Source organism: Geotrypetes seraphini, chromosome 6 (genome assembly GCF_902459505.1).
Source record: "Geotrypetes seraphini chromosome 6, aGeoSer1.1, whole genome shotgun sequence".
NCBI classification, from domain to species: domain Eukaryota; kingdom Metazoa; phylum Chordata; class Amphibia; order Gymnophiona; family Dermophiidae; genus Geotrypetes; species Geotrypetes seraphini.
This window is the reverse complement of record NC_047089.1, coordinates 259,478,962-259,493,026: the sequence shown is the minus strand read 5'-3', so window position 1 is coordinate 259,493,026 and position 14,065 is coordinate 259,478,962. Positions and strand designations below refer to the sequence as shown.

Below are 14,065 nucleotides of genomic sequence, written 5' to 3'. Positions count from 1 at the left end.
CCGAATGAGGACTACCTGGTCGTGAAAAGATGCTGAAAAGCTTTGAGAGCATTGAAAATCGCTCTGAGTTCCAACAGATTGATGTGACACTGATGATCTTTGCTGGACCAATGGCCTTGAGTATAGAGTCCATCGAGATGAGCCCCCCCCAAACGTAAGTCAAAGAATCTGTCGTAAGGACCTTCTGATGAGGGGGCATTTGAAACAGTAAACCTCTGGAGAGATTGAAGGGAGCATCCACCAGTGGAGAGACTGTCTCAACGAAGGCCTCACTCTGATGTGTTGAGAGAGTGGGTCGCAAGCCTGCGCCCACTGAAATGCCAGGGTCCACTGAGGGATTCTGAGGTGAAGTCTGGCCAAAGGAGTCACGTGAATCTAGGAGAACCATCATGTGTCTTGCTGAAATTGTAGTCAAGGAAGACAATTTGTGGTAGAGTTGAATGAGAGCATCCTGATGTTGTTGAGGAAGGAATGCTCCGAGTCGGACAGTGTCCAGAACTGCTCCGATGAACTGCAAAGTCTGATAGGGCTGTAGCTGGGATTTGGGAAAGTTGATATCGAACCCCAGGCTTTATAGGAACCACGTAGTCCGTTGGGTTGCTATAAGAACCTCTTGAGATGGTGAATCCTTGATGAGCCAGTCATCCAGGTACAGGAACACCTGGAGCCCATTGTTTCACAGAGCTGCTGCTACTACAACTAGGCACTTGGTGAACACTCTTGGAGATGAAGCCAGGCCGAAAGGTAGCACTCTACTGAAAATGCAGATTCCCCACACAAAATCTGAGGAACTGTCGAGAAGATGGATGAATGGGTCCAGCGAATGGCCATTAGGATGGTCTCCGGACTCAAGGGTCTCTCATACGAGGAAAGACTGGGCAAGTTGCAGCTCTACTCTCTAGAAGAGCCCAGGGAGAGGGGTGACATGATTGAGACAATTAAGTACGTCACAGGTCGTGTCGAGGTGGAAAACGACATATTCTTTCCTAAGGGACCTTCAGTCACAAGGGGGCACCCGCTCAAACTCAGAGGAGGGAGATTTGGTGGTGACACCAGGAAATATTTCTTTACAGAAAGGGTGGTGGATCACTGGAACAAACTACCGGTGCAGGTGATCAAGGCCACTAGCGTGCTTGACTTTAAGAATAAATGGGACATCTACGTGGGATCTCTACGTGGGTCGAGCATCACTCTGACTTAATGGGGAGGGACAGTAGAGTGGGCAGACTTGATGGGCTATAGCCCTTTTCTGCCGTCATCTTTCTATGTTTCTATGAGTGTAAGCCTCTTTGAGATCTAGAGAACATAACCAATCGTTCTGATCTAGAATGGGGTATAAAGATGCTAGAGACAGCATCCAAAATTTCTCTCCGACAAGAAATTTGTTGAGAGTCGCAGATCGCTCGTCTTCTTTGGAACCAGGAAATAACGGGAGTAAAAACCCCTGCTCTGCTGTTCTGGGGGAATTTCCTCGAAGGCATGGAGACGAAGCAGAGCTTGAGCTTCCTGAAGAAGAAGGGCAATCTGGGATGGATTGGAAGGATACTCTTTTGGAGGCAGATCTGGAGGAACCTGGATGAAATGAAGAGAATATCATAGAAACATAGAAGATGGCGGCAGAAAAGGGCTACAGCCCATCAAGTCTGCCCACTCTGCTTACCCATCCCCTGTCTATGCCCTAATGACCCAATTTTCTTATCTTGACCCTCGTAGGGATTCCACATGGGTATCCCATTTATTCTTAAAGTCTGGCAAGCTGTCTGCCTCGATTACCTGCACTGGAAGCTTGTTCCAATGATCAACCACTCTCTCTGTGAAGAAATACTTTCTGGTGGCGCCATGAAATTTTTTGCCCCTGAGTTTGAGCAGGTACCCTCTTGTGGCCGAGGGTCCCTTGAGAAAGAAAATATCATCTTCCACTTCGACACGTCCCGTGAGGTACTTAAATGTTTTGATCATGTCTCCCCTCTCCCTACGTTCCTCGAGAGTGTAGAGTTGCAATTTGTTCAGTCTCTCTTCATACGAGAGACCCTTGAGCCCCGAGATCATCCTGGTGGCCGTCCACTGAACCGATTCAATTCTGCGCATATCTTTACTGTAATGTGGCCTCCAGAATTGCACACAGTACTCCAAATGAGGTCTCACCATGGCCCTGTACAACGGCATTATGACTTCAGGCTTTCGGCTGACGAAACTTCTATTGATACAACCCAATATCTGCCTTGCCTTAGATGAAGCCTTCTCCACTTGATTGGCAGTTTTCATGTCTGCACTGATGATTACTCCTAAATCTCGTTCTGCTGAAGTCCTAGTTAAAGTTTCTCCATTCAAAAAGTGCGTCCTGCATGGATTTCCGCTTCCAAGGTGCATGACCTTACATTTCTTAGCATTGAAGCCTAGCTGCCAGGTTGAGGACCAACTTTCCAATTTAAGTAGGTCCTGTACCATATAATTCTGTAAACTGCATTCACTTACTATATTACATAGTTTGGCATCATCAGCGAATAGTGTTATTTTACCTTGAAGCCTTTGAGTCAGATCCCTTATGAATATGTTCAAGTTCAAGTTCATTTTTATTTGATAAATCGCCTATTTAAAACATTCTAAGCGATGAACAATATATTAAAAAAACAGTGTAGGGAAACATACAAGTTTTGAGACAATTTTTAAAACAACATTTTAAGAGACAAAATTTGTTAGGACAATTAAAATAAAACAACATTTTAAGAATCAAATATTAGGACAAAACATTAAAAAGTCAAAATTTATGAAAGGTATTCTAAAATGTTGAGACTTAGTGACAGACATGATATAGAGGGAAAAAAGGGTAAAAAAGTTACAATAGACTAACTAGGAAAAAAAACAAAACAAAACATAAAAAGGGTAAAACACACAGGGAAGGGGAAGGAGAAGAGAAAGAAAATAAATAAATAAATAAAATAATAATAATAATAATAGAAATAAAATAAGAATGGTTTAGTCGATTAATCATTAAAAGCATCATTGAATAAAAAAGTTTTAAAGAGTTTTTTAAAAGAGATAAGGTCTTTTTCTTTTTTAATAAAAAGTGGCAAGGCATTCCAGGTTTGAGGGGCTATAACAGAAAACATTTCATTCCTCCTAGTTCCTACAATTTTTAAAGATGGAATTGATAGTAAATCTTGCAAGGACGAACGAAGAGAACGAAATGTATGATGTGGTATGATCATTCTGGAGATAAACTGCGGTTCATTAAATAATAGTGTTTTAAATACCAGGAAAGCTACTTTAAAAGTAATTCGGTGATTAATAGGTAGGCAATGTGATTTGATTAAAAAAGGTGTAACGTGATCATATTTTTGGACTTTATAGATGAGTTTTACTGCTGTGTTTTGTATTATTTGAAGTCTCTTCTTTTCTTTTTGTGTTACGTTAAATAACAGAGAATTGCAGTAATCTAATCTAGACATAATCAAAGAATGAATAAGTATATTGATAGATTTTGGTTCTAGAAAAGCCGAAACGGAGCGTATCAGTCGAAGTTTATAAAACTAGATTTAACAATTTGACTGATATGATTATGAAAAGTAAAGTTGGTGTCAATGATAACACCTAAAATTTTTAGCTCAGATACTAAATTAATTGGAATGTTGTCAATTACAAATGAAGATCTTAGGGTAATATCTTTTCTCCAAGTGAAAAGCATAGTTTGGGTTTTCTGTATGTTTAAAGACAGTTTATTAAGGCTAAGCCAGTTTTTTATTGTGTCCAATTTGAAATTAATTGTTTTGATTTCTTCTTCATTTTCGGGATCCAGTGGATGAAGAAGTTGAATGTCATCAGCATAAGGGAATGAAATAAAACCCAGTGATTGACAAATAGTAAGCAAAGGAGAAAGGAAAATGTTAAACAAAACAGGAGAGAGAATAGAACCCTGAGGTATACCAAAAGATGAGGAATAAGAAGTAGAATAATCATCTTTAACTTTAACCTTAGAAGATCGATTAGAAAGAAAAGATGAAACCAGGATAGAACATTTCCACTGATACCAAAAGATTCCAGGCGATTGAGTAAAAGAACGTGATCGATAGTATCAAAGGCCGCAGATAAGTCTAAGAAAAAAGGGAAACCGATTTGTGATGGTCTAGATGGTAATGGATATTATTTATGAGGCCTAACAATGAATATTCTGTGTTACGATGTTTGCGGAATCCCGTTTGATTGGAGTGTAGAACGTTAGTTGATTCAATGAAATCAGAAAGCTGTTCAAAGACCAGTTTTTCAGTTAATTTTTCTAAAAAAGGTAAATTAGAGATCGGGCGATAATTCGATACGTCATCACGCTTGAGATTGTGTTTTTTCAGAATTGGTACAACTATAGCTTTTTTCCAGTTAGTAGGAACAGTAGCTGTAAGAAAGCTATTTTTAATGAGTGAGTGAATAAAAGGGCCGAAACAAACAAAAATTTTTTTCAAGTACAATGGGTGGATTAATTCAAAGCGTGAGCTTTTTAGTTTAATTCTTTGAAATACTCCATCTATGTCTTTTAAAGATGGGATTTTAAAGTTTGTACATTTGGAAAATGGTATAGTATGATTAATGTTATTATCTAAAGTCTCATCTAATTTGTCTGTAGCAAAAGTTTTACGTATATGAACAATTTTTTCGCAGAAGTAGTCGGCCAGATCTTGTGCTTTGGGAACAGGGTCTGAGTTGTTTTTATTATCTTTAGACTCTGGGGTAATAGGTTTGATAATAGAAAATAATTCTGAGCTATTTTTTGCTTTATCAATTTTCCTAGAGTAAAAGTTTTGTTTAGCTTTAACTTTATAAAAGGAGTGGACCCAGGACCGAGCCCTGCGGCACTCCACTGGTCACCTCCGATGTTTTAGAGAGGGTACCATTAACCACCACCCTCTGAAGTCTGCCACTCAGCCAATCATTGACCCATGCAGTTAGTGTCTCTCCTAACCCCATCGATTCCATCTTGCTTAGCAGCCTGCGGTGTGGGACACTGTCAAAAGCTTTACTGAAGTCCAGGTACACGACGTCCAAAGACTCTCCCAAGTCCAACTTTCTTGTTACCCAGTCAAAGAAGCTGATGAGATTGGATTGGCAGGACCTACCCTTGGTGAATCCATGCTGACTGGGATCCCGAAGATTCCCTTCATTCAAGATCGTGTCCAATTTGCTTTTAATTAGTGTTTCCATGAGTTTGCACACTATTGATGTGAGACTCACCGGTCTATAATTCGCAGCCTCTGCCCTGCAACCCTTTTTATGCAGAGGAACGACATTAGCTAATTTCCAGTCCAGGGGAACTTTCCCCTTACTTAGGGAGAGATTGAATAGCTCAGCCAACGGTGATCCTTCCCTGATGATGGACAGCACCCAGAGGGCTGATGTAATTATCTCCCAGCGTTGGTAAAAATGATGGAGACAACCACCAATGGGAAGGGGAGAGGACAGAGGCAGAATGATGGAGGTTATGTTCTGTATTAGGTGGTCAAAAAGGCTGAGAATCCTTAGGCGCAACACGAGTCTGAGGTTTCTGCTGCCTCTGTTGTTTCTTAGGAGGCACTTGTGTATAAGGAGCTGTTCATAGCAGCGCCATACCCACTCGACACTAAAGCACCAATGTGCATCAACAACCTTAGTTATCCAATTCAACCCACTATAAAGATATTGGGTGTAACACTGGACCAAAACCTGACCATGAAAGACCAGGCAGACTCCTTGATCAGAAAAATCTTTCACACCCTCTGGAAACTTCGGTCCATCAGAGCTTACTTTGATGCCTCATCATTTCGAATTCTAGTACAATCCCTTATTCTGAGTCAACTCGATTATTGTAACATCGCCTACTTGGCACTCTCAGAAGTACATGCGGCGATTGCAACTAGTTCAAAATACAGCGTTTGACTACTTTGTGGACTGAAGAAGTTTGATCATGTGAAACCTTCCTATCGACTTTTACACTAGCTATCGATGGAGGCACGTGTGAAATTCAAGTTTGGTTGTTTTTGCTTCAAGGTACTCTATGGCTTACCCCTAAATACATAACAGACCTTTTCTTTTTCTCAACCAACAGACACAAGCGAAGCTCATACCTGAACTTCGTTTCTCCACTGGTTAGAGGTTGTAAATTTAAAAGTCATCATCAACATCTTCTCGCACATCAAGCAGGATTATGGGGTAAAGTCCTTGAACAATTTGCTTGTGCCTACTACCTATGGAGAATTTAGGAAATGCCTGAAAACACATCTATTCCTGAAATACTTAAGAAACCAACCTATTCAATCTTAGTCCTTAACAACCAAGCACAAGAACCACCTGTCGCTAAATCTGTACTTTGTTTATTCATTCAATCTGTAACTTTGTTTATTCACTCAATCTGTAACATTTCTAATCATTGTAAACCGCATAGAACTTCACGGTCCTGCAGTATATAAACTGTTATTATTATTATTATTTTCTGTGGAAAACGCCTCTGGTAAGATGGAAGAGATCTGAAGCCTTTAGAGGTAGAAGGCTTAGGGCGAGTGATGGAAGCAAACGATTTTTCATGTTCAGACAAATGTTTAATAGCTGCCTCGATAGACTCAAACAATTTATTGCCTTGACAAGGAATGTTGGCCAGATGATCTTGAAGATTAGGGTCCATGTCTATAGTGTGAAGCCAGGCAAGCCTTCACATCGCCACTGAAAAGGCAGCGACCCTCGAGGAAAACACAAATGCATCATAAGAAGATTGAAGGAGATGCATGCGATGGTGATTGTCTGCTGAAACCCTGGAAGATGGTGTTCAGGAATATATTTGAAATATTCAGGCAGGGTGTCAACCAAGTGCTTGAAATAAGAAATGAAAACAAAATTGTAATTCAAAACTCTAGTTGTCATCAGAGAATTTTGATACAAACGGCGACCAAACTTGTCCATGGTCCTGCCCTCTCTTCCAGAAGGAACAGTGACAAATTTTGGCAGGATTGGTCTTTTTCAGAGAAGACTCCATAAGAAGAGACTGATGGGATAACTGAGATTTCTCAAAGCCCTTGCAATGGACCATCCTGTAACGAGACTCCAGCTTTCCTGGTATAGCAGGAATGGAATAAGGTATCTCAAGATTTCTCTTGAAGGTTTGCGAAAGAAGTCTATTGATGGGTAATTTGAGAGACTCCACAGGAGGACGAGACATACCCCTTTCTTCTAAATATTCCTGAGAGTATTTGGAATCAGAGTTGAAAGTAATACTGAGGTCCTTACTCATTTGATGTAGGAAAGAAGAAAAGGATATCTGCTCCAAGGAAGGTCGACCTCGAGGGGAAGAAGGGACCTCGAGGCACCTCGCAAATCAGAGAACGAAGGTGAAGCTTCTCTGGAGTACTGATACCGGAGGTCTGAATAAGCAGGTATAGATGACTCACTGAGAGAATGGATAGAATCCCTTGCAGAAGAAGTATAAGGCTCTGGAGGTGGTGTCCTCGACTTCATAGTTGGAGGCCTCGAAGAGTCTCGAAGTGTTGAGAAAAGAGACCTGCCTCGAGAAGAGGATCTGTGCCTCGATGGATGCCTCGACTGATGTGGAGAACTGTGCCTCAAATCAGGCAGGTCTCGCTGAGAAGAAAGTTGATGAGTCTTTGCCCTATGCCTCGGGAAGGCACTGACAAGGACTCAGCTCCTTGAATAGTGTGCTTAAGCTCCAGACGAGACACTCACAAAGACTCGACTCCTTGCATTGAGTGGATAGTGAGGCACTCCCAAGGACTCAACTCCTTGTATAGAGTGCATAGGCTCCAGGCAAGACACTCGCAAAGACTCGACTCATTGCATAGAGTGTAGAGGTTGAGCTCGAGGCACTGCCAAGGACTCGGCTCCTTGTGATACTGCCGAGTGCTGAGAATGGGCTGCAGGAACCAGAGTTGAGGCAAGAGTATGGTTTGGCAAGTATATTACCAAACTTCTGAGGCATAATGATCTGGATCATAGACTGCAAATGTGAAACCAAGACTTGATCTGGTACACTGAGTTAGGTGGGGGAGGGTCATTACGGTGGGCAGACTAGATGGGCCGTGGCCCTTATCTGCCATCTATTTCTATGTTTCTATATTTCTATTTGATATGGCTATAGTCTCCGAGGAAGAGGAGGCTTCGATTTGGAGACATGCTTCAGAACCACTACTGGAACAGACTGCTGCGCTACCTGACCTGAGGAAGACAGTGAGGAAAGCGGCTCCTCAGGAGAAGACTGAGCAGATTTGCTCGAAGACGAGGTAACCTCCCAAACGAGGAAGGTTTGATTAATCGAGGTAGAAGGCAGGAGCCCCGTAGACGACTTGACCGGAGGTGAGGTCAAGACCGGGGTCACCTGAACTCAATGTTTAATGTCGAGGTTGAAGGGTAACACAGCGGGCACACAGCCCTTGAACCTCTAACTGGCCGGGACATAGACTGAAAAATAGCTGTGGCGAAATCGAAGCCTGCAGGGGCCATGAGGCAGACCCCGCAAAGACACAAAGAAAATAAAGAAAAAAACATTTTTTTTTTTTAAAGTAAAAATAAAAACTCACAAATAACACAGCAACCCTGTCTTAAAAAGAACACAAGCCACAGTGAGAGAAGGCACAAAGTAGATCTGAGTCTAGCGCAGAGCATTGAAATAGGACTTTTCGGCTCCGCAGAAAACTGAGAAGACGCGTGCCCTGCACTGGGCGGGAAGGCACTCACGCATGCATGGTGTGGCAGTCACAAACTTTCAAAAGTTCTTCAAGCAAGTCTGTATGCGAAGCTGTCCGCCTCCAGGCTCCGTGGATGACGTCACCCATATGTGAGAATAGGCTGCCTGCTTGTCCTGGGATAAAACTGATTTAACCAGGAGCAGCTGCTCAAAAACAGCGACCAGAGCCGCCAGATAGAACATGACGACAAAAGATATCACGTGCCAAAAGATATCACGAGATTTATCCCCAACAGGTCCTATCGGATATTACCTACTAAAATGTACATATTACATTTTTGCTCAGCAAATTGTATTTCTATACTATTGCCTCCTGAAGTCTCTGATCTCTGTATTTCCTCTGAATATCTACTTATTGTATTTCGCTGAATGTCCAGCACTCTTGATTGTAAACGGCCTAGAAGTCGCAAGATTGTGGCGGTATAGAAGAATAAAGTTATTATTATTATTATTATTAAATAGTGTTGAATATCATGACGTCAAAAGTCCAGCTGGACAAAGTGGCCAATCAAACACTACTTCGGTGGCTCAACGAACAAAGAGAAAAATAGAAAAAGTAATAAAATCAAATCAAAATGGCTAGAAAACTAGCCATTCAATTTCTCTGTTCAATCCATGGGGAATCACTGTATCCCATGCGACAATCAGTCGCTGCTCGTGGTAAGTAATGTTCCCTCCATTCTTTTGAAAATATTGTTTAAAGACACAAAACTGTAAATCAGCTAACGTATGATGCACTTGAGCCCAATGGTCAACACGAGGAGAATCAATTTTATTCGTTCTAATGCAACTAAGGTGTTCAGGTATTTGAATTTTGAGTGTAAGGTTAGACCCCCCCAAAATGTAAGGTTTGGAGGGGTTATGTGAGGCAACCTTACAATCCGCCAGGTCCCGGGTTCAATACCCTCGCAGAAGATTCATTAGGAAATAAAATCACTGACAAAGACCACTAAGAGTGCTTGCATAAAGAATAGATATATTGTGCAGAGAAATAAGCTTAATATTACAGAAAAGCAAGATTTATAAAGATACTAAACTAAACTAAACCTTTAGTTTGTATACCGCATCATCTCCATAAAGATAGAGCTCGGCATGGTTTACAGGTAATTCAATAAATGAGGGAAGGACATAAGAAATTAGAGGTTATGAAGAGGATAGCTAGCTTTACATTTTAAATAGATAGCTTTACGTTTTGGAGAAAATCCACGTTTTCAGATGCTTTCGGAATAATTGGAATGAGCCTAGGTTTCACAGCGGGGCAGGGAGGTTATTCCAAAGATCAATGAATTTGAAGAAAAGGGATTTCCCTAATTTACCTGCATACATTACTCCTTTTAACGAGGGAAAAGATAGTTTGAGTATGAACATAAGAACAGCCATCTCCGGTTCAGACCTTCGGTCCATCAAGTCCGGCGATCCGCACACGCGAAGGCCCAGCCAGGTGTACACCTGGCGTAATTTTAGTTACCCATATCCCTCTATGCCTCTCGTAAGGAGATGTGCATCTAGTTTGCTTTTAAATCCTAGAATGGTGGATTCTGCAATAACCTCCTCTGGGAGAGCATTCCAGGTGTCCACCACTCATACATGAAGCAGAACTTCCTGATTTTTGTCCTGGACTTGTCCCCCCTTAGCTTCAGTCCATGTCCTTTTGTCTGTGTCACATTGGACATTGTAAATAATTTTTTTTCCTGCTCTATTTTGTCGATTCCTTTCAGTATATTGAGAAAGTCTCGATCATATCCCCTCGCAGTCTCCTTTTCTCAAGGAAGAACAATCCCAGTCTAAGTCATTCCTCATATTCCAAGTTCTCCATACCTTTTATTAGCTGCGTTGCTCATCTCTGCATCCTCTCCAGCAGTTTTATATCCTTCTTTAGGTTGGGAGACCAATGTTGGACACAGTATTCCAAGTGTGGTCTGACCATTGCCCTATAAAGCGGCATTATAACTTTCTCCGATTTACTCGTGATTCCTTTCTTTATCATGCCTAACATTCTATTTGCTTTCTTTGCCACTGTCGCACATTGTGCCGACGGTTTCAGGGTCCTTGTTCGCTCTTACCCAGAGTTGCACCTGACATTCTATACTCGTGTTCCTTGTTCTTTCTGCCTAAATGCATTACTTTGCACTTTCCACATTAAACTTCATCTGCCATTTCTCTGCCCATTTCTCTAACTGACACAAGTCACTCTGGAGTTCCTCGCTATCCTTCTGCGATCTGATTGCCCGGCATAGCTTTGTGTCGTCTGCAAACTTGATGATCTCACTGGATGTTCTTTCTTTTAGGTCATTGATGAAAATATTAAATAAGGTGGGCCCAAGTACCGAGCCCTGGGGCATACCTAGTAACTTTCTCCCAGTCTGAGAACTTCCCATTTATGCCCACTCTCTGCTTTCTGTTCTCCAGCCATTTGCCTATCCATCTTAGTATATCTCCCTCTATTCCATGGCTTTATAGTTTCCTGAGAAGTCTATCATGTGGAACCTTGTCAAACGCTTTCTGGAAGTCCAAGTATATTATGTCCACCGGTTCTCCACTGTCAATTTGTTTGTTCACGGTCTCAAAAAATTGAAATAATTTCGTCAAACATGATTTCCCTTTCCTGAAGCCATGTTGACTGGCTCTCATCAGGTCGTGTGTATCCAAGTGCCGGACTATGCTATCTTTAATCAGTGCTTCAACCATCTTTCCAGGGACAGACGTAAGACTCGCAGGTCTGCAATTGCCCTGTTCTCCTCTTAATCCTTTTTTGAAAATTGGCATGACATTCGCTATCTTCCAATCGTCCGGTATCATAGTAACATAATAGATGACGGCAGATAAAGACCCGAATGGTCCATCCAGTCTGCCCAACCTGATTCAATTTAAATATTTTTATTTTTTCTTCTTAGCTATTTCTGGGCAAGAATCGAAAGCTTTACCTGGTACTGTGCTTGGGTTCCAACTGCTAAAATCTCTGTTAAGACTTACTCCAGTCAATCTACACCCTCCCAGCCATTGAAGCCCTCTCCAGCCCATCCTCCACCAAACGGCCATACACAGACACAGACCGTGCAAGTCTGCCCAGTACTGGCCTAGTTCAATATTTAATATTATTTTCTGATTCTAAATCTTCTGTGTTCATCCCACGCTTCTTTGAACTCAGTCACAGTTTTACTCTCCACCACCTCTCTCGGGAGCGCATTCCAGGCATCCACTACCCTCTCCGTAAAGTAGAATTTCCTAACATTGCCCCTGAATCTACCATCCCTCAACCTCAAATTATATCCTCTGGTTTTACCATTTTCCTTTCTCTGGAAAAGATTTTGTTCTACGTTAATACCCTTCAAGTATTTGAACATCTGAATCATATCTCCCCTGTTTCTCCTTTCCTCTAGAGCAGGGGTGTCAAAGTCCCTCCTCGAGGGCCGCAGTCCAGTCGGGTTTTCAGGATTTCCCCAATGAATATGCATGAGATCTATTAGCACACAATGAAAGCAGTGCATGCAAATAGATCTCATGCATATTCATTGGGGAAATCCTGAAAACCCGACTGGATTGCGGCCCTCGAGGAGGGACTTTGACACCCCTGCTCTAGAGTATAAATATTCAGGGCTTCCAGTCTCTCCTCATACGTCTTCTGGCGCAAGCCTCCTATCATTTTCGTCGCCCTCCTCTGGACCGCCTCAAGTCTTCTTACGTCTTTCGCCAGATACGGTATCCAAAACTGAACACAATACTCCAAGTGGGGCCTTACCAATGACTTGTACAGGGGCATCAACACCTTCTTCCTTCTACTGACTACACCTCTCTTTATACGGCCCAGCATCCTTCTGGCAGCAGCCACTGTCCAGTTCTAATTGACAGGTTGGCAAGTTTTTGCAAAAGCTCTCCAATTTCAATCTTCAGTTCTTTTAAGACTCTCAGGTGAATTCCATTAGGTCCAGGGCGGATCTGGTAGTGTCAGGTCTCGAAGAATTCCAGGATAGTGGGATTAGGGGATGAAGAACCATCCATGTAGGATCTTGAAAATTAGGCAGGTACATTTAAAGATACATCAAGCATTACAATGGTAGAAAATAAGTTTTACAAATACAGAGACTGCTTCTGTGCTCTTGTGAATAAGAGAGAAAAACAGCTTCCTGAATAGGTGTTATGAGGACAAAGAAAAAGAGAGAGAGGTAGAGAGAGAAGGGGGTGGGGAGGGTGATGTTCCAAGCTTCAGGTTCCAGAGCGAGAGAGAAAGAGAAGAATGTTGCAGAGAGGAGGCTTTTATAGCATGGAATCTTATTCTAAATATAGAAACTACTGTATTTTCCATTATCTTTCTGTTTATAATTTGTAAACTGTTTGAAACAATGGTTAGTTTAATTGATAAAGAAGATGTGATACTTGCAGGCATGGTAGATGGGATTAGTCTCTGGCTTCTTTGTCCATTCAAGTAACCTATCTTCTTGATAAACAATCCAATCTGGCTGGATGCTTAAGGCTGGGAGCTGAAAGTGTGACGGGGGTGGGTAAATATGCAGGTGGCACCCTGATACCCCAAGAGTTCTTAGGGCATCCACAGCCTGCGCTGAAGCCACTGAGAAACTCAGAAGGCGAGCCGGCTCCCAGGGGAATAGACATAGAGCCCAGAACACATACAGCAAGCTGGCTCTCTAGGTCTACCCAAAGGTTTGCCCTGCAGAACTGCATTATGGTCAGCGGAAACTGTGTCCTTTCCCAGGCAGAGAATCACCCAGAAGGGGGTCTCAGTAAAACAAACTCTGCCTTTGATTTTACAGCTGCGAGACTTGCTTTGGCGCAGTGTTGGCGTACTTACAGGGTGCCTCCTCTTCAAAAGGTTTACTCTCGTTTGGATAATTTACATTTAATGTCTCACCTTATTGCATTGAAGCATAATACACTTTTAGCTTATCATAAGATTTAGGACCCATATCTCCAATGGAGACAACACTCTACCTAGTTTTGTTTTGTGAAATAGACTTCTCGGGTTTGGGATGGGGGGGGAAGGAGTTTCGGGGGGGGGGGAGGGGAAGCTTTGTATCCCTTAATGCTTTGATTTTTGCATTTTGTATTGCCTTTGGCTGTGTTATGTTGTGAAAATTTCATGAAAAAGATATGAAAAAAAAACCCCAAAACAAACAAGGATGACTCTGTTGGATCTCTGTTTGTTGTCTATCAGCAGTTGGAGATGCTGCTAAATAACAGCCTGTGAAAGATCAATGGAGGACAGATCAGAGCCAGAGCAAGTTAATAAGTGTGTGGTTTCATTTTTTTGATGTTGGCTTTAAGGACGATTAGTCTACACCAGTGGTCTCAAACTCGCGGCCCGGGGGCCACATGTGGCCCGCCAGGTACTATTTT

General features: G+C 42.1%; 1 protein-coding gene across 6 annotated transcripts in view; it reads right to left on the bottom strand.

The window, feature by feature from the left end:
* GK (glycerol kinase) overlaps positions 1-14,065 on the bottom strand; it is a 445,878-nt gene that overhangs the window by 324,559 nt on the left and 107,254 nt on the right. The gene's annotated exons all lie outside the window — the stretch shown is intronic.